At 46.6% G+C, this 18,006-nt stretch overlaps 1 long non-coding RNA gene across 1 annotated transcript in view; it reads right to left on the reverse strand.

The window, feature by feature from the left end:
* The window catches only part of LOC308466335, a 273,836-nt gene extending 256,086 nt beyond the window's left edge, over positions 1 to 17,750 (reverse strand). The window contains exon 1 of the long non-coding RNA XR_013980768.1: positions 17,654 to 17,750. This is a non-coding gene — a long non-coding RNA (uncharacterized lncRNA). The remainder of the gene's footprint in view (positions 1 to 17,653) is intronic.
* Positions 17,751 to 18,006: the final 256 nt, after the last annotated feature.

An 18,006-nucleotide genomic window follows, 5' to 3' on the forward strand; every position in this document is an offset into this window, starting at 1 on the left:
TTTGGTCCTCCAGCTGTTCCTAAACTACAACTCCCCTCATTGCTGTCCATTGGCCATGCCTGCTGGCGCCGATAGGTGTTGTAGTCCAGCAACGTCTGGAAGGCCAAAATCTCCCACATTTGGTCTAGATTATCTTCAGAGTCCTTTCCAGTTCTCTGATTCTGGGGATGGTGCACACACATACACAAAATTACATAAGAGGAAGAGGAGGCAAACTATGTCAGAATCATTTTTATGATAGGGCATTATGACTTTGGTGGTGTATTGAAGTACCATCGAACAGGAATGGGTGCAGGAGTTATGTCATTTTGCTGCCTTCCTTCCTGTAAAGATACATGTGTGGATTCTGCTGAAATCATAAAAACAAGTTTCCCCTGAGTCTGATCTGAGGAAGAAGAGCACATGCGTGTCTCAAAAACAGTAAATGTACAGTTTGCAGTTGTGCCCATCAGGACATTCCCAGACTAGAAGCTTTAGCTAAAAGGAGCAGATATCAGCTGACTTGGTTTCAACTCAGGCCTCAAAGACTTGTGACTCATCTTCTGGCTGAACCCACCCCTGTTTTATAGTTATAGGCAGGCATGAAAAACACCAGACAAGGGAGTCCCTCATCTACTACCAAACACGGCTTGTGAGTTGTGATCAACTTTGGCTTGCTGAACTACATGTTTGGCAGACTTGCTCCTGCACCAGCACCTGACTTCCTGTTGGTTTCTGGGTACAGTGCTAGTCATAGGTCCCAAGGCACTAATCTTGATTTATGCATCCATTTCGCTTGCACGCATTCTAATCCGTTGCGCCGTTGTGCAGCAAACACAAAGCCATCACCCCCATCACACTTCCAAAATATAATTAGTGACGTCTGAGATTTAGGCCTGAAGGTGGCGGCAGCTGCCTCTGTACAGCGAGTCTCCTACTGAAGTCCTGTCCATTTGAGCTGTTGCCTTCACTAATGGTTTTGCAGCAGCCACAGCGGGAATCTATGCTGAAAACTTCTTTGAGGTGCAGAGCTGACTGACATATTCCATCCCTAATGTCAGAATAAAGAAAGTTGCCTAAGAAGATAATTTTTTTAAAAAAAAAATAAAAGTACAGGCAAAGAAGAACCCCTAACCTGCAACAGGGAGTTCGAGAGCCTGAGTAATCCATCACAATAGTTGTAGTGAGATGAGAAAAGAAATCAATATCTCCCCCTTCGGCTTGAATGTTACGGACAGGTAGGTGTGCAGAGAATATACAGCAGCAACATTTGTCCTATGCTTTCAAGAGAACAAAAACCAAAGTACTGCAGATGAGCTTATGCTTCAATAGCTAGGAACACAAAGAAACAAATGAATAAAACCGTTGTTAGAACAAGCAGCCATTACAGTGGGTTGTTTCACACGTATATGTATTTGCAAGCTAGGGCCCGCATTGCCTGGAGGTCATCTGTGAGCAAATCAGAAAAACAAAATGTAATCAAAGGCATCTGTGTGTGCTACAAATTCTAAGTGGCTCTGATCTGACACGACTCCCCGCCAGATCAGCTGCAATCAGTCCTTATGACTAGCTAGACTATTCAGAAGCAACATATCACTGAGGGGACATCAATGGAAGAAGGGTATTTCCTATGGGCCCTGTTTGTGAACATCCTGTCAACATCTGGTTGGTCGCTGGGAGGTGATTGATGAATTAGATAGACCAGTTGGTCTGATCCAACAGGACGCTTATAGCCTTAGTGTTGTGAAGGTGCTGACAGTTCTTTGCTTGTGTTCCCTACTTAATAGAACCCTGTTCCCAACATTCCTTGTTGTTGTTTAGTCGTTTAGTGGTGTCCGACTCTTCGTGACCCCATGGACCAGAGCACCCCAGGCACTCCTGTCTTCCACTGCCTCCCGCAGCTTGGTCAAACTCATGCTGGTAGCTTCAAGAACACTGTCCAACCATCTCGTCCTCTGTCGTCCCTTCCCCTGTGCCCTCAATCTTTCCCAATATCAGGGTCTTTTCCAGGGAGTCTTCTCTTCTCATGAGGTGACCAACGTATTGGAGCCTCAGCTTCAGGATCTGCCCTTCCAGTGAGCACTCAGGGCTGATTTCCTTCAACCCTTCAACATTCCTTAGCTCAGGGGAAAGCAGAAGGTAGAACTTGGTTCAATGGCAGACCGCTCACTGTCCAGTTCTCAAGGACTACGTAGCTGCTGAATTCTTACCAAGAATCCCAGACGAGGTAGATTTCTAAGCTACTATTCCATGTTCTTAATCAAGAGGACATTCTTGGAAATATATGGTACAGTTTAGTTCTATCTTCTCCGTTAAGAGACTTTGATATGCCCTCTCTTTTTTTTGTACATTTAGGACATCAGTATTTCACAAAGATAAAATTTAAAAAGTAGAACATGCAAGACTAAAGTCAAAACAAACACGCTTTAGAATGGAAGCCCCAATGTTCCTTCTTTAGATGGTAGACCTGATCCTATGTGTGCATCTTCTAAAAAGTAAATTCCTCTGAATTTAATGGGACTTATTTCCAAATAAGCATACATTGGTTTGACAGTGGTTTAAAGATTTCATGTAAACCTGCTCTAGTGCTTTATCTAAAGCTTGGGCTATCAAAACTGGAAGCAAGGCATTTTCATTTGCTAACAGGATGGAGCGGATAACTATGTGCCAGTTCTGATCCTGGCAGGCAGGATCACATTCCAAAGTAGTTCCTGCAGTAACCAGTAGTGCAATATAAGTGCAAACCCAATTTACATAGCATGAGCTTGCAGTCTGAATCTTCTCTCTCTTTTGATCATCGGTTCAGAGGCAATGCTCAGCAGCCCTGCATGACATCCTCAGTCCACAAAGTGTCAGCATTTTGCAAAATGCCGCCCAGTAACAGAAGAGATTCTCCTTTGGCCACAACTACACAATTGAGTAGAAGAATCCCAATGTTGCTGAAATTGACTTCCTGTGGAAACCCAGGCAGTGGCGTAGTGTGGGTTGCCAGCGCCCGGGGCTGCGCAGGTGAGGGGGGGGAGAGAGGGAAATGGTAAATGGCATCCACATCACCCAGGAGATCGCAGCTGCAGAGAAAAGAAGAGTTGTTACATTGTCTGGAGAGGTCACTTACTGGTTTGCATTGGAGAAGCTGTTTTCAATGGAGACCAGCAATGGAAGCACACAGCTGTACAGTGGTACCTCGGGTTAAGAACTTAATTCGTTCTGGAGGTCTGTTCTAAACCTGAAACCGTTCTTAACCTGAGGCACCACTGAAATATACTCAGAGTCGCAAAGTGATTTCATGCTCTTTATTCAGCTCATAGTGATGAGGAGGAATGAATGAATGTCCCCTCAAAGTATCTGCTTTATATACATTATTTACACAATGGACTGCACATGATTGGCTAATTCCGGAATTCTACTGTAAGCCAATCAGGTTGTGGATTCACTTCTATCTGGAGCATGATTGGGTAGTTCCTGCCAACCAATCATACTGCTGCATTGTTCTAGGACCAATCAGACTGCTGCATTCTGCATCCTATTGTTCTAGGACCAATCAGACTGCTGACTTTTGGATCCTATTCAACTCAGTACATAACACCCCTCCCCTCTAAGTTCCAGTCCTGCCCGGGAGGTCGCATTCATAGTCATCAAGGTACGCCGGCGGCCTACGTGTGCGTTGCGGCCTAGGGTGTTCCCTGGTCCGGGGTTCAGGTTCTGGCTCGTGTTCCAAGGATGCTGGCTGTGATGGGGCTGTTTGGTCTGGCGCAACCGGCTCACTCAGTCATGGTTCTGGTTCCGGTGTCCTTTCGGCCTCGTGGGTCCTCTCTGTATTTACTGATTCTGCCTCTCCTGCTGGCCCCTGCTGCTCTATGGGCCTCACTGCCCCACTGTTCCCTTGGGACTCCTCTGACCTGTCCTCCTCCTCCTGGTTTTCTCCCGGGAATCGTCGCCGTATCTGGTCGCAGTGGCGGCGCCAGCATTGCCCCCCATCCGTTAGCACCTCGTACGACACGGGGCCAGTGACCCTGGTGACTGTGGCGGGTACCCATGCTGGGCCTGCCCCAAAATTCTTTGCGTACACTGGGTCCTGGGCCTCGAAGGTCCGGGGGTTCCTGCCTTCCCCCACCACTACCTCATCCTGAGCTCTATCGGGGTGAAGGCGGTCCAATCTGATTGCAAGGCGCCGACCCATTAGTAGTTCAGCGGGGCTCCGGCCAGTCGTTGAGCTGGGGGTGCTGTGCTGTGCTAGAAGGAATGTGGCAAGGCGGTACTCCCAATCCCCTTGCGTCATGCGGCGAAGGGTGTCCTTGGTGGTCCGCACCATGTGTTCTGCTTGGCCATTGGTGGCAGGGTGGAATAGCGCCGAACGGATGTGGCGGATGGCGTTCTGCGCTGTGAAGGTTTGGAATTCTCCTGATGTAAATGCAGTCCCGTTGTCTGAGACAAGAGTGTCAGGGAGCCCGTGGGTTGCAAACAGCCTGCGTAGTACCCGGATGGCTGTGGACGTAGAAGTGGACGGTACCAATGTGACTTCCAGCCATTTGGTGTAGGAGTCCACCACTATGAAGAATGTTTTCCCCTGAAAGGGCCAGCGAAGTCCACATGCAGGCGTGACCATGGTGCTCGGGCGGACTCCCAGGCCTGGACTGGGGCCCTTGGGGGATCTGGGCGGGATTCTTGGCAGGCCTGGCAGTGTTTGACCCAGGCCTCTATCTCTCCGTCGATCCCCGGCCACCACACATAACTCCTGGCAAGGGCCTTCATTCTTACTACCCCTGGGTGTGTCTTGTGTAGGGCTGTGAGGACCCTTTTGCGGAGGGGTTGGGGAACAATGACCCTGCTTCCCCATAACAGGCACCCCTTGTGGGCCGACAGTTCATGTTTGCGGGTTGTGTAGCCAGCGAATTCTGGCCCGGGGCTGCTGCTGGGCCATCCCCTCCACGCCCAGTCCAGGACCCGGGAGATGACCCTATCTTTCTTGGAATGGTGTGCAACTTCTTGTGCCTGAATGGGGTGGTCGGGAAGCCGCTCCAGGCTCATAACCTCTTGTGCAAGTGCTGGGTCGGGGCCTGTTTCCGGTAGTGGTAGCCTGTTGAGGGCGTCTGCATGGCCCATCGCCTTCCCAGGGCAGTGAATCAGTGCATACTGGTAGCTGGCAAGGAAAATTGACCACCTGAGGACGCGAGGAGACAGCACTTGGGGGGTCTGCTTTTTGGGGGCAAACAAGCCAAGCAATGGCTTGTGGTCAGTCACCACGGTGAAGGGTGCAAGAAATCATGGGATTTTTTTACTCCCTTCACGATTGCTAGACCCTCCTTGTCGATTTGCAAGTAGTTCCACCCGGTTGCGTTGAGTGTCTGGGAAACGTATGCCACCGGTACCTCTCTTCCATCCGGGAGTTGGTGTCCCAGGACAGCGCCAATGCCATAGGGCGAGGCATCGCATGCTAGCACCACCGGCAGCCTCTCGTCGAAGTGTGCCAAGACCGAGTTTGAGACAAGCAAGTCCTTGACTGCCTGGAAGGCGGCCTCCTGGCGCTGGCCCCACACCCAAGGGGCCCGCTTGTCCAGGAGTCTGTGTAGGGGCTCCGCTACCACCGCCTTGTGGGGAAGGAAGGAATGGTAAAAGTTCAATAGTCCCAAGAAGGCCTGAAGTTCAGTCTTGTTCTTGGGCGCTGGGGCATCACAAATGGCCCGTACCTTGTCCCCAGTCAGGTGGACCCCTTCTGCGTCCACCATAAATCCCAGAAAGTCCACCAGAGGCACTCCTAGTAGACATTTTTCCCGCTTCACCTTGAGACCCGCCGTCTGGAAACGGTGCAGAACGGTGCGGAGGCGGTCCTCAAACTCCTCTGGTGTGGGCCCGGCAATCAACACATCATCGAAGAAGGGGGTGACGCCAGGAATCCCTTTAAAGAGAGAGTCCATTAGATTCTGGAATATGCCTGGTGCCACACTGACACCGAATTGCAGCCGCTTTACCCTGAACGCTCCTCTGTGCGTCACAATCGTCTGCGCCTCTGCTGTGGCCTCATCTACTGGCAGCTGTTGATATGCTTGGGCCAAGTCCAGCTTGCCAAAAATTTTCGACCCAGCCAGGGTGGCAAGGACATGGCTGACCACTGGCACTGGGTATGCATGGGCCGTGAGGGCCTTGTTTGTGGTACATTTGTAGTCTGCGCAGATGCGGACCGAATCATTAGGCTTGATGGGTGTGACGATTGGGGTTTCCCAGGGGGCATTAGGCACCGGCTCCAGCACTCCTTGCTCCACGAGCCGGTCCAATTCCTCGTCTATACGGGGTTTCAGGGCGAACGGGACCCGGCGGGCCTTGAGCCGGGCGATGTGTCCCGATTTTCTGCACTGCCTGCACTCTGCGTTGCGGAAACAGCAGCTCCTCCTCTCGTGACTTTCTCCACAGCTTGCGCAGTTCCCTCCTTCTCGTCGAGGCAGCTGTGGTATGTGGGCTGCTTGAGTGCGCTGCTGTACTCGGTGCACCTCCTCCCTGTCGGATCCTGAGTCGTCGGTGAGGTCTTCGTGGTGGACCCTCGGTTGGGACGGCTGGCTCAGCCATGCCACTTGCGTCGACCTCTCGGCAGCTTCCGTTGCCAGGGCCTCCTCCAGAGCGACCTGGAACGTTAGGTCCTTCTTAGCGTAGAGGCGTTGTTGCAGCTTCTCATCCTTCAGGCCACCGACGAGGCGGTCACGAAGCATGTTCTCCAGCTCTGAGAAGTTGCAGAACCGGGCGGCTTGGCGGAGAGAGGTCACAAACCCAGTTATGGTTTCCCCAGGGGCTTGCCACTTTGCATAGAAGGCATTTTGACGAGCCACCACTGAGGGCTGTGGTGAAAAGTGCCCCTTCAGCTGTTCCATTATTGTTTTGTATGGAACAGTAGCGACGTCTTCAGGCGCAAGGAGAGCCCGGGCGATTTCAAACGTCTCCTCTCCACAGACGCTGAAGAATATTGCCCTCTTCTTGGTGTCTTCTTCATCGGTGACCCCTTTGGCTTCTAGGAGGAAGGTGAAACGGGAGGCGTACGCTTCCCAGTCTCCAGATGCTGGGTTGAACGGCGAGAAGCTGCTGTCGGTTGCCATTCTGAGTTCCTTATGTCCCGGAGCTGAAGCCTGGATACACGGTGCGAGGCAGCGGTGCGAGGCAGCGGTGCGGCAGGTGGCGGTGCTGCGGTGCTGTGTGTGGCAGTCAGCTCAGCGGGATCCCACCTTTGTCGCCAGTGAAATATACTCAGAGTCGCAAAGTTATTTCATGCTCTTTATTCAGCTCATAGTGGTGAGGAGGAATGAATGAATGTCCCCTCAAAGTATCTGCTTTATATACATTATTTACACAATGGGCTGCACATGATTGGCTAATTCCGGAATTCTACTGTAAGCCAATCAGGTTGTGGATTCACTTCTATCTGGAGCATGATTGGGTAGTTCCTGCCAACCAACCATACTGCTGCATTGTTCTAGGACCAATCAGACTGCTGCATTCTGAATCCTATTGTTCTAGGACCAATCAGACTGCTGCAGTTTGGATCCTATTCAACTCAGTACATAACAACCACTTTAGCTAATGGGGCCTCCTGCTGCTGCCCCGCCATCACACAATTTCTTTTCTCATCCTGAGGTAAAGTTCTTAACCTGAGGTACTACTTCCGGGTTAGCAGAGTCTGTAACCCGAGGTGTTTGTAACCCAAAGTGTTTGTAATCCGAGGTTCCACTGTATTCAGACACCAGGTGTTGAAATTTTGTTTCCCTAGCAATTTGCACCCTGTGCCCCCCCCACACACTATGCCACTGAACCCTGATGTTAAATAGCTACATTTTTGTTCTTCGTTGTCATTTTTTCAATATGACTATTCATGAGAATGGAGAGGTTGGTTGGTTGGTTTGTAAAGCATGAGACATTAAAAGAATGTTTCAGCACAGGAAGAGATTACGTCTCCCAAGCAGCCCTGTCTGATCTCTTGTAGGTGATATCCAGATTAGGTTTCCACCAAGGTTCTTATTATCCTAGTCAGCCTGTTCTGATTAGTTCCAGAGCTTGTTAGCAAAAGTAATCAGTCATAATCAGAGCAGCTCCCCTCTCTGCATTTTTATAAGTTGCATAATCATGGTTTTCCCCATCACTTGAGTGATAATTACTGTAATGAACTCTTCGTGATCCCCCACCCCCAGCGGTGGAAATGTCAGAGGTAAAATAATCATGCAATACTCTAGCATTAAGGAAAGAAACAGAGGGTGAAATCCACCAATGCCAGCTGCTTCCATTAATTTTGATAAGCCCTTGGTGGGCTGCATCTTACGACTGGACTGAAGAGAAGAAGATGATTCAGACAAACACACCTCATAGTGTCGGGAGCAGGGGGCAGATGCTGCCTTCATTCAGATAGTCTCACCAAGCACAGTACTTTACCTGTCTCTTCTGTAGGAGTGAATGGCAACAGCTTATCAATGATTATTCTTTTGAATGTTGTAAATAGTTGATCTATGGTCCATGTTCCTGTTGACTCCAGCCACTGAAAATCAAGACTGCTTCTATCTGCATAACCCCATTCCAAGTTCTTCTTGGTCACTCTAGAGTAGACCATGGTTTCCCAAACTTGGGTCTCTAGCTGTTTTTGGACTACAATTCCCATCATCCGAGACCACTGGTCCTGCTAGCTAGGGATGATGGGAGTTGTAGTCCAAAAACAGATGGAGGGCCAAGTTTGGGAAACTAGACCACGGCAGAATGCTGAGAGCTGGCTAATTCACATAAGTTATAGTTAACCGTGAGGGAGTAGAACAGGCATCCCCAACCTCCGGCCTCCAGATGTTTTGGTCTACAATTCCCATCATCCCTGACCACTGGTCCTGTTAGCTAGGGATCATGGGAGTTGTAGGCCAAAACATCTGGAGAGCTGAAGTTTGGGGATGCCTGGAGTTGAGCAATTTCTGGCTGCGTCTACTGACCATACAATATGCCGATCAAGAGCTTCTCATTTTCAATACTATAAGCCTGCTTTGTTGCTTTTGTGTGGCTAAACTCCTAGTGTCTACTGTAATCTTAACTCTCATAAAATACCCCATACTATTTACTTTGCCTATCCAATTGTCACCTTTTTCCCACTTCCTTCCTGCAATTGTATGCCTTGATTTTTATTTATTACATTTATTTATTGCTGTATACAAAACAGCTAAAATCAGTTCAAAACCAGACAACAAAGGGGGGGGGGTGTGAAACAAAGTTATTAAAAGTGCTCGTCCAACAATACTATAAAAAGTACAAATCCTTTTTTTAAAAAAATAAAATTTTATTAGTTTAACATAAAAGTTATACACCATAAACATAACATTTTCACACATTAAAAAATGGGTTCTTTCAAACCCTGAGACCTCCTTCCTTCCTTCCATGGGTTCCAATTCTAAATTTTATTCCTGCATCTTTTACTGCAATCTATCTGTTATATAATCATAGTATCCAAAATCCATGTTACATTACAAGTGTCATTTGTATTCCTGCCAATGATTTCCACTGTTTACAGCGATCTCTCCAAATATATTAGAAAATTATTCCAGTCTTTTAAAAATACTTGGTCATCCTGATTTCTGATCTTTCCTAAAAGTGTTATAAAATTATTATTTTTTCTCTCTCATCACATAATATTAGAACTTGTGGATGTCGAATGAAGCTGAATGCTGAAAGATTCAGAAAAAAAGTACTTCACCCAGTACCTGGTTAAACTATGGAATTTGTTTCCGCAAGAGGTAATGATGGTCACTGGCTACTTTAAAAGAGAATTAGCCAAATTCATGGATGATAAAGTTAGGTTCTACCTCCACAGTTGGAGGCAATATGCCTCCGAATGCCAATTGTTGGTGGGTTGGTGAGAGTGATATACCCTGGTCCTGCTTGCAGATTTCCCATAGGCATCTGGTTGTCTATTGTGAGAAATGGATGTTGGACCAGATGAATCATCAGCCTGATCCAGAAGGCTCTTCTTATTTTCCTATGGTGTCAGACAAGTTTCTTTGGGGAAAGCAGTCCACAAATAGGAGATCCACCAATGGGGAAAAACCCATTCTTGTGTGGCCAACCTCTGCACCTTGCTTGGAAGAGACACACAGTGAAATAAATACATATCAGTATGTGTTTAGCAAGTAGCTTTATGTGTTCAAATCAAGTCATCAAAGCAAGTTGCAACACAGACAAACTTCAAGAGATACTTCTTTCTTCTTCTTTGGCGATCACTCATAGCTGAGTAAGATTGTCTTCCATAAACACGGTTTTAACAGTGAGTCCGTAGGTGACTGTGGAGGCCAATTCTGGATCCACACGTCCTTCCACAGTGGGGAAATTGGTTTCCTGGTGGGAGTTGATCATGGTGAGGGTTTGCCAAGCGTTTGCCTTCTTCTTGGCACATTTCTCCCTTTCGTCCTGAGTTTGAGCGTCTTCAAAGCCCATGACACCTTTGGTAAAGGAGATACACCAAGAACCAAATGAATGGTTATACCAAATGGCCTCTTTGTCTTACCTCCAGGCCAAAATGGTCACTTATGATGTACAGTGGTACCTCGGGTTAAGTACTTAATTCGTTCTGGAGGTCCGTTCTTAACCTGAAAGTGTTCTTAACCTGAAGCACCACTTTAGCTAATGGGGCCTCGTGCTGCCACCGCGCTGCTGGAGCACAATTTCTGTTCTCATCCTGAAGCAAAGTTCTTAACCTGAAGCACTATTTCTGAGTTAGCGGAGTCTGTAACCTGAAGCGTCTGTAACCCGAGGTACCACTGTATATTCAAAGTTTATACTGCTTTGCATGGCATCCAGGTTCCACTAGTGTTTCCTGTGGCAAAAAATCAAATATGTGGAGCCATTCCCCAAGCACTCAGCAAATATCCTGTGTTTAGCAACGTGTACCACTCCATCAGATTTTGGGCATTTACTGCATCAAGTCCAACTTAACCCAGCTGCCTCATAAGATTCTCCCAGCTTTCCAACAACACCCAATTTGAAACTAAGTGGGAAATTCTGTTTCATGTTAATGATGCATCAGTGTGACAATTGTTCTGCATTAATTAATGTTGAAGCAAACAAGTGTTATTTTGTGTGTATGCCAAAACCACAATAAGGGGCTTGTTAGCCAAATTTGTTCGTTAATGTGACAGTGTGAGATGAGATGGGGAAGGGATCCATCCCACGTGTAACAGGGCTTCTATGTCATTTCACTGAAGCCAGTGGTATTGCATCATGAAAAATGGGTTAGTAGAACACAGATGAAATTGCAGAGTGCTCTTTCCAGATTTCAGCGCTTGCTAGTCTTGGCTGCTTCAGCCTCAGTTTACACCATGTGGCTTATTCATGGCCAAACAATCATGTTCCAACAGCTCCAAGATCGGGTGCCAGCAAAGCTGCTTGGGGAGACTGCAGCCTTTTTAATCCGATGCATATGCTAGTAGCTCACAGCAAACAGGAGCTTTTTTGTAACGGTTAAAGGTAGGGTTAATGGAGGCAGCCCAGCAGCAGGGACTGTTTATTTCTGCAGGTGGAGATGCACAACGGGAGAAATTAATAGGGAGAAGAGTGGGTGCTCCTGAGGAGTATTATGGAATAAAGGGGAGGGGCAATGTCACGGACTTAGGACTTCACTGATGTGGTCCAAAGGAAAGCAGAGCAGTACGTTTGGCACCATCTTGGCTGCAGGAGTTGCTGGAAGGAGACATACAAGCCACCATCCAACCATCTTAGGGACTCCACACTAGATTTGTGTAGGGTTTACTCCTTAGCATTCTGTTCTCCAGAAGATGTCCTTCAAAGAATGGATTGTTCCTCAGGGTTTACTCATGAAGTGTTTCTCACGGATGAGCATTTTCTTCTCCAGAAGATGTCCTTCAAAGAATGGATTCTTCCCCAGGGTTTACTCATGAACTGTTTCCCACAGATGAGTATGGCCACAAGGTAGCAGAGATTTAGGACCAGAGTTTTCCTCCTCCTAGATGAGCTACCTTCCCAGGTTGCCAAGCCCCCATCTTCCCCTCATTTCCCTCTATAGCACATGCAGAAACTGCCTTCTTGACCATTGGACCCACTATTGGTCTCATCCACTCAATCTACTGGAGTTTATCTTCACATGCAGAGGAAGTCCCTAACTCACCAAGGATTTGACACTCATTGGCTACCCTCACCAGGGGTGTGGCCCCTGTCGTATGCTGACAACTTCCAGGAGCCACAAGTGAGAGCTGAGTACAGGGTGGGGACCAAAGTTGAACAAACTACCCGAGAAGGAACATGACCTGTCCCCCACTAGAGGCCCCTCCCCATACACCCATTTGAATGCCAGCTTAGAAGACATGTTTAAAAGATTTTTTAGTAACAGGAAGTTTTAGAGTTATTGTTGCTTGCAACTGTCTGTCTCAGGAGACAATGGAGGAGTGCACCTTTGGGGTGAAGTCAAACAGTTGGAAGGTTGCAGTGCCTGTTGTGGCTGCAGAGACCGATACAGGAGAGACATGTTTTGTTGCAGAGTTATTGTGGTGCTTAAAATTCAGTGTGAGGTTTTTTTAAGTTTGGAGGTTGCTTTTAATCAAATTGTGTTGCATGGTGGTTACCTTGTGGATCGTATTGCCGAAAGGCAGAAGGTCAGCATTTTCAATAAATTAAAAATCAACAACAATTCCCTTCAATGCTATCCCCAAGCGCAGCACTTTTATGTTTTCTGTAGAAGAGAACAACAGTCACTCCCTTTTGTGGAAAAAAGTGAAGGAACACCACTGGAGTGGGTCTTCCCTTGGGTATTATCTCTTGGTCACACAAGAATGTGACAGAATGCTGACAGAGTGGCTGTTGGAAACCAACTTACGTATGCATGCACCACCGCCATGCAACCACAACAATATTTATTTACTTCATTTGCTTGCACAAAACCCCAAACTGGTTTAAATACCACATTTATCATGGTATGTAAGAATAATGCAGGGGCTCAACTTGATCTAGATTTGATTTGATTCACTTTACATTGCTGTGCGGTGTATATGCATAATGACACATGACTATATATTCCTTCTTTAAGACAAAGCAGCAGTGAAGTTTGTATTTTAAAATGAAGGGTTAAAAATATAAGACAGTTTTTAGATTATAACGTTTTCTCTCTTACTGGCAACCAACTGCATGTTCAACAGCGATTCTTGACTCCCAATTCACAAACCGCTGATGGTTTTATCTAAGGCAAGGGAAGTCTTATTATCCTTTTCCTTCTTTCCTCCACGGATTCTAATTAATCCTTTAAGACTGCCGCTGCCGACTGCATGTTTACTTAGGAGAAGAGGATGGGGATATAAACCCGGTATCCCTAAAGAGTTAAAACTCTCCTTGATGCACCAGCTTGGTTTAGCACTTTTGTGAAAAACACACACACACACAGACACACACAGACGAAAAAGAGCATGTTGTGAAGCAAATTTTCCCAAGCTCCACTAAACAAATCAGATGAAAGGAAGCAATTGGGAAGGGGAGGGAGACAGGGAAGCAGATAACACTCTTAAGTTTCTTCTGAAATCTGAAGAACCGTCTTAGCAGATTTAAAACAGAAGTCAGGAATATATTATATTGGTGTAGACGGTGTCAGAATTCATGGGATTGTTGAGAATTACGGGGGGAACGTTGGCAAACTCATTTTGGGAATGCTCAGCAACCTAACATTTTGCCATGTGATGGGGAAAAAAACCAGGCTGTGAATGTTTGCAATTGCATGTATGTGACAGACTAGTTACTATGTACAATCCACACTGTGGAAGACATCCAACCAGTGTTTTTTTTTTTTTCCTGGGGGGACAAAGGGGTACACATACCCTTAAACATTTTGTGAATCTAAGTTTGGCCTCACTGAGGGGCAGTATTTCAATATGAGTAGGAAAATGAGAGTACCTCTTGAAAAAAGCACTGCATCCAACCATCATAATGCACCATTTGATATGGTCTAATTTGGAGATGGGGAACCCGTGGAGATGGGGAACCAGATGCTAACAACCCCCATCTTCATTGACTATTGGCCGTGCTGACTGGGACTGATGGGAGAAGCCCAGTAGCCCAGTGGTGGATGCTGATATATTTATGATGATATATTTATAAGCTTTGCATGCAGAGGTTCCAGGTTCAATCCTTGGGCATTTCCAGGTAGAGATGGGAGAGGACCTGGTCTGGAACACTAGAGAGGTGCTGCCAATCAGTGTAGACAATACTGAGCTAGATGGACCCAATGGCATGGCTCAGTATAAAGCAACTTCCTATGTTCCTATGAAAGCTGGAGTCCAGCAACATTCTGAAGGCCACATGTCTCCCATCCCCAGTCTGACTGATGGTTTTGTGGTTGCTATGAACTATGCAGTGTAGGAGCCAGTGTGGCGTAGTGGTTAAGAGCAGTGGACTCGTAATCTGGTGAACCGGGTTTGATTCCCTGCTCCTCCACATGCAGCTGCTGGGTGACCTTGGGCTAGTCACACTTATCTGAAGTCTCTCAGCCTCACTCACCTCACAGTGTGTTTGTTGTGGGGGAGGAAAAGGAAAGGAGATTGCTAGCTGCTTTGAGACTCCTTAGGGTAGTGATAAAGCGGGATATCAAATCCAAACTTTTCTTCTGCAGCATATTTATTTTTTAAAAACTATATGGAACCTACAATGAGACTCCATGGTGAAGAATGGGCTTCACGTGCATTCAGATAAATAAAATTATTATTAATAATAATAAATCTAGAAAAGGGCTGAATATTCAGAGTACCACTTTGATTTAACAAAATATATAGAAATGGCCTTATTGTTTTTGCTCGCAGACTATACTACAGGCTTAGGATGCCATCCTTTTTTCTTTTTCTTTTTTTGCAATGTAACAAGCTTTATTAATAGACTTACAATACATTACATATATATAGTACATCTCGTAGAGTAAATTGAGATTTCAATCATACACACACACACACACACACACACTTCTTACATAGCTATAAACCTTAAACTTCAGCTGTGTTTATGCTACTAACCATCCTAACCATATCTACTCAGGGCTTCTTGTCTGATGAGTGGGGCTAGGATTGTATACCCTCTAACATTTGTCCAATGAAAATAGGGATGCTCTATTCCATAATAATAATTTTCTTATTTATACCCCACCCATCTGACTGGGTTGCTCCAGCCACTCTGGGCTGCTTCCAACATATATAAAAACATAATAAAACATTAAACATTTTTTAAAAAAACTTCCCTATAGAGTTGTACCTTGGATCTCGAACTTAATCCATTCTGGGAGTCCAACTCCCAGAACCATTCGAAAACCAAGGCACAGCTTCTGATTGGCTGCAGGAGCTTCCTACACTCAATCAGAAGCCGTGGAAGCTGCATCGGAAGTTCGGCTTCCGAAAAACCTACTTCCTGGTTTGCGGCGTTTGAGAACTGATTTGTTTGGCTACTAAGCCCTTTCGAGATCCCAGGTACGACTGTACAGGGCTGCCTTCAGATGTCTTCTAAAGGTTGTATAGTTACTTATCTCCTTGACTTGTGGGTCACATAACTCCATACCCTCCAACATTTATCCGATGAAAATAGGTTTCCTTTTCCTGGGAAACCTGGAGGAAACAGTGCTGGGAGAGAAGCAATAGGAATCTGATTAGATCCTTTGTTTTCCAGACACATCCATAGCAAAATGTTGGCAATGTATAAGTAAAGCTCAATATTTACCTTGTCCCGTTAAATGGAATAAAGAAAAAGAAGAAGAAGCTAGTGAAGCCATTGGAAGGCAAGTTCTCGTTTGGCATGAAATGTTAGCGGAGGAGTGTGTTGTTTCGGGAACACTTCCAAATTGAGCAGCGGGATTAGCTTAGAATGGAATTCATGCTCAGTTTGGGTTCAGCAAATGTTTGCTCCCTGCCAAGCAGAAAAGAAAGTGTTAGTGACTAAATCCAGAGAATTATATTATCATCAATAAAGGGGCAAGGGCCAAGCCACGCTTGCCCTGAAACCAAAGCAAAAAGAGTACCATTCTGGCATCTCCCAACAAGCGTTGTGTGCTGTTCCACTTGGCAGTGCTTTGCTACATAATTATTTGGATTTTGATCTTGCGGGAATGTGCACATCGCGGTTTGTCAAGCTGTGAGCAGCCTTTGCGAGATCGGGATCTGAGACATATTGTTGAGGCAGGGTCAGGTTTACCCCCGAGCACATGCCAAAGTGTCAATAAATGAGCTCCGAGGGACGAATGGAGAGTTAATTGGGATTCCAGGCACAAGGTCGAGTTATGAGAATCCATCTGAGGGTGGGAGGCCCTGGTATGATGGGAATTATCAAGAACCCAGGCACCGAGGAACATTCATTTAGTAGCATGGGACGAGGGTGGCGCTGTGGTTTACTACTGAACCTCTTGGGCTTGCCGATCAGAAGGTCGGCAGTGCAAATCCCCGCGACGGGGTGAGCTCTGGTTGCTCTGTCCCAGCTCCTGCCAACCTAGCAGTTTGAAAGCACACCAGTGCAAGTAGATAAATAGGTACTGCTGTGGCGGGAAGGTAAACGGCGTTTCCATGCACTCTGGCTTCCATCACGGTGTCCTGTCGCTGGCCACATGACCCAGGAAAGCTGTCTGTGGACAAACACCGGCTCTCTCGGCCTGAAAGTGAGATGAGCACCACAACCCCATAGCCGCCTCTGACTGGACTTAACTGTCCTTTACCCTTTTACCTTACATTTACACTTAGTAGAAATGTACTATGATAGGTCCCAAGGAAGTACTGGGACCCACGGATCACAGTTTGAGATAATTGCATAGTTATTTAGAAGAGGCCTTAATGATTGGCCTGCAGTTGCTTCTGTCTAAAGCAACCAGCTTCGATAAATGATGTCGCTGCTCCTACTTGCGATAAATGTCTTAGACAGTGCATACCCTCCAAGTGCCCCTATTTTCCAGGGACAGTCCCAGAATTACAAAAGCCACCCTGGCTTCTGATTTGATCCAAAAATGCCCCAATTACTCCACCAGTGCCACCACCGCTGAGCTCAGAGAGGAGGAGGAGCTGGTGCTTGTCCCGGGTGGTGGCTGCGAGGGAGCATCCCATGGTCTCTCCATGGCCGCTGCTGCTGGCTTCCTCCCTTGGGCAGCTCGTAGCTGCTACTGGAGGAGGAGAAGAGGCCCATGCAAAGGGCAGGAAGAAAGGGGGAGAGGGACACAAGGAGTCTTGATTTTTATTTTTTAATGCTTTGTGCATCTGCATCTATTCTTGCCCCTTTCTAAAAAAATATTTATTGGTGTATGGTTTTTTTGTTTGTTTTTTGTTCTCTACCAAAGAATAAAATAAAACCAGGATTAAGGGGTTTTCTCTGGATGTTAGAGTGTGTGTGTGTTGTATGGTGGCGGCACTCACCCTTCTTCTGATAAGAAATGCTCGGGGGGGGGGCAACACCAAAAATGTGGGGTTGAGGAGGGTCAGTTGTGGAGGGGATGGAGAGAGAAATGTCCCTATTTTCATCTGAGGAATGTTGGAGGGTATGGACAGTGTTTCCATGTTACCAATAAGGTATAGGGGTACCTCAGTTTTCAAACATCTCTGTGGATCAACATGTCGGTTTCCAAACACCATAACCCCGGAAGTAAATGCTTTGGTTTTCGAACACGCCTCCAAAGCTGAACATGCCACACAACTTCTGCTGAGCGCAAGATCCTGAGGACTAGCTGTTGGCTATTGAGTTTTAAGTTTTTGAACATTTCAGAACTCGAACGGTCTTCTGGAATGGATTAGATTCGAAAACCAAGGTAGCACTGTATACTGTTGCTTCTGTGACTGTTCTCACTTCAGGTACCATCTTGTGTACATGTGGTTAGGACAAATCATGTGGTATGAGCTCCATGTTAATGCCACTCCATTGTGTGTGGGAGGATGTAAAGCATGGTACATATCCAACATGACCAATATTACCAGGAGCAGAGCAAGAGCAAGCACCTTGGTGGAATCTATTTATATCTGCTCTAGGTAACAATATACAATGTGCATGGAAAGAGCAAAATGTGTCTGGCTCTGGTAG

The sequence above is a fragment of the Podarcis pityusensis genome (assembly GCF_964106645.2).
Source record: "Podarcis pityusensis genome assembly, chromosome: 17".
NCBI lineage: Eukaryota > Metazoa > Chordata > Lepidosauria > Squamata > Lacertidae > Podarcis > Podarcis pityusensis.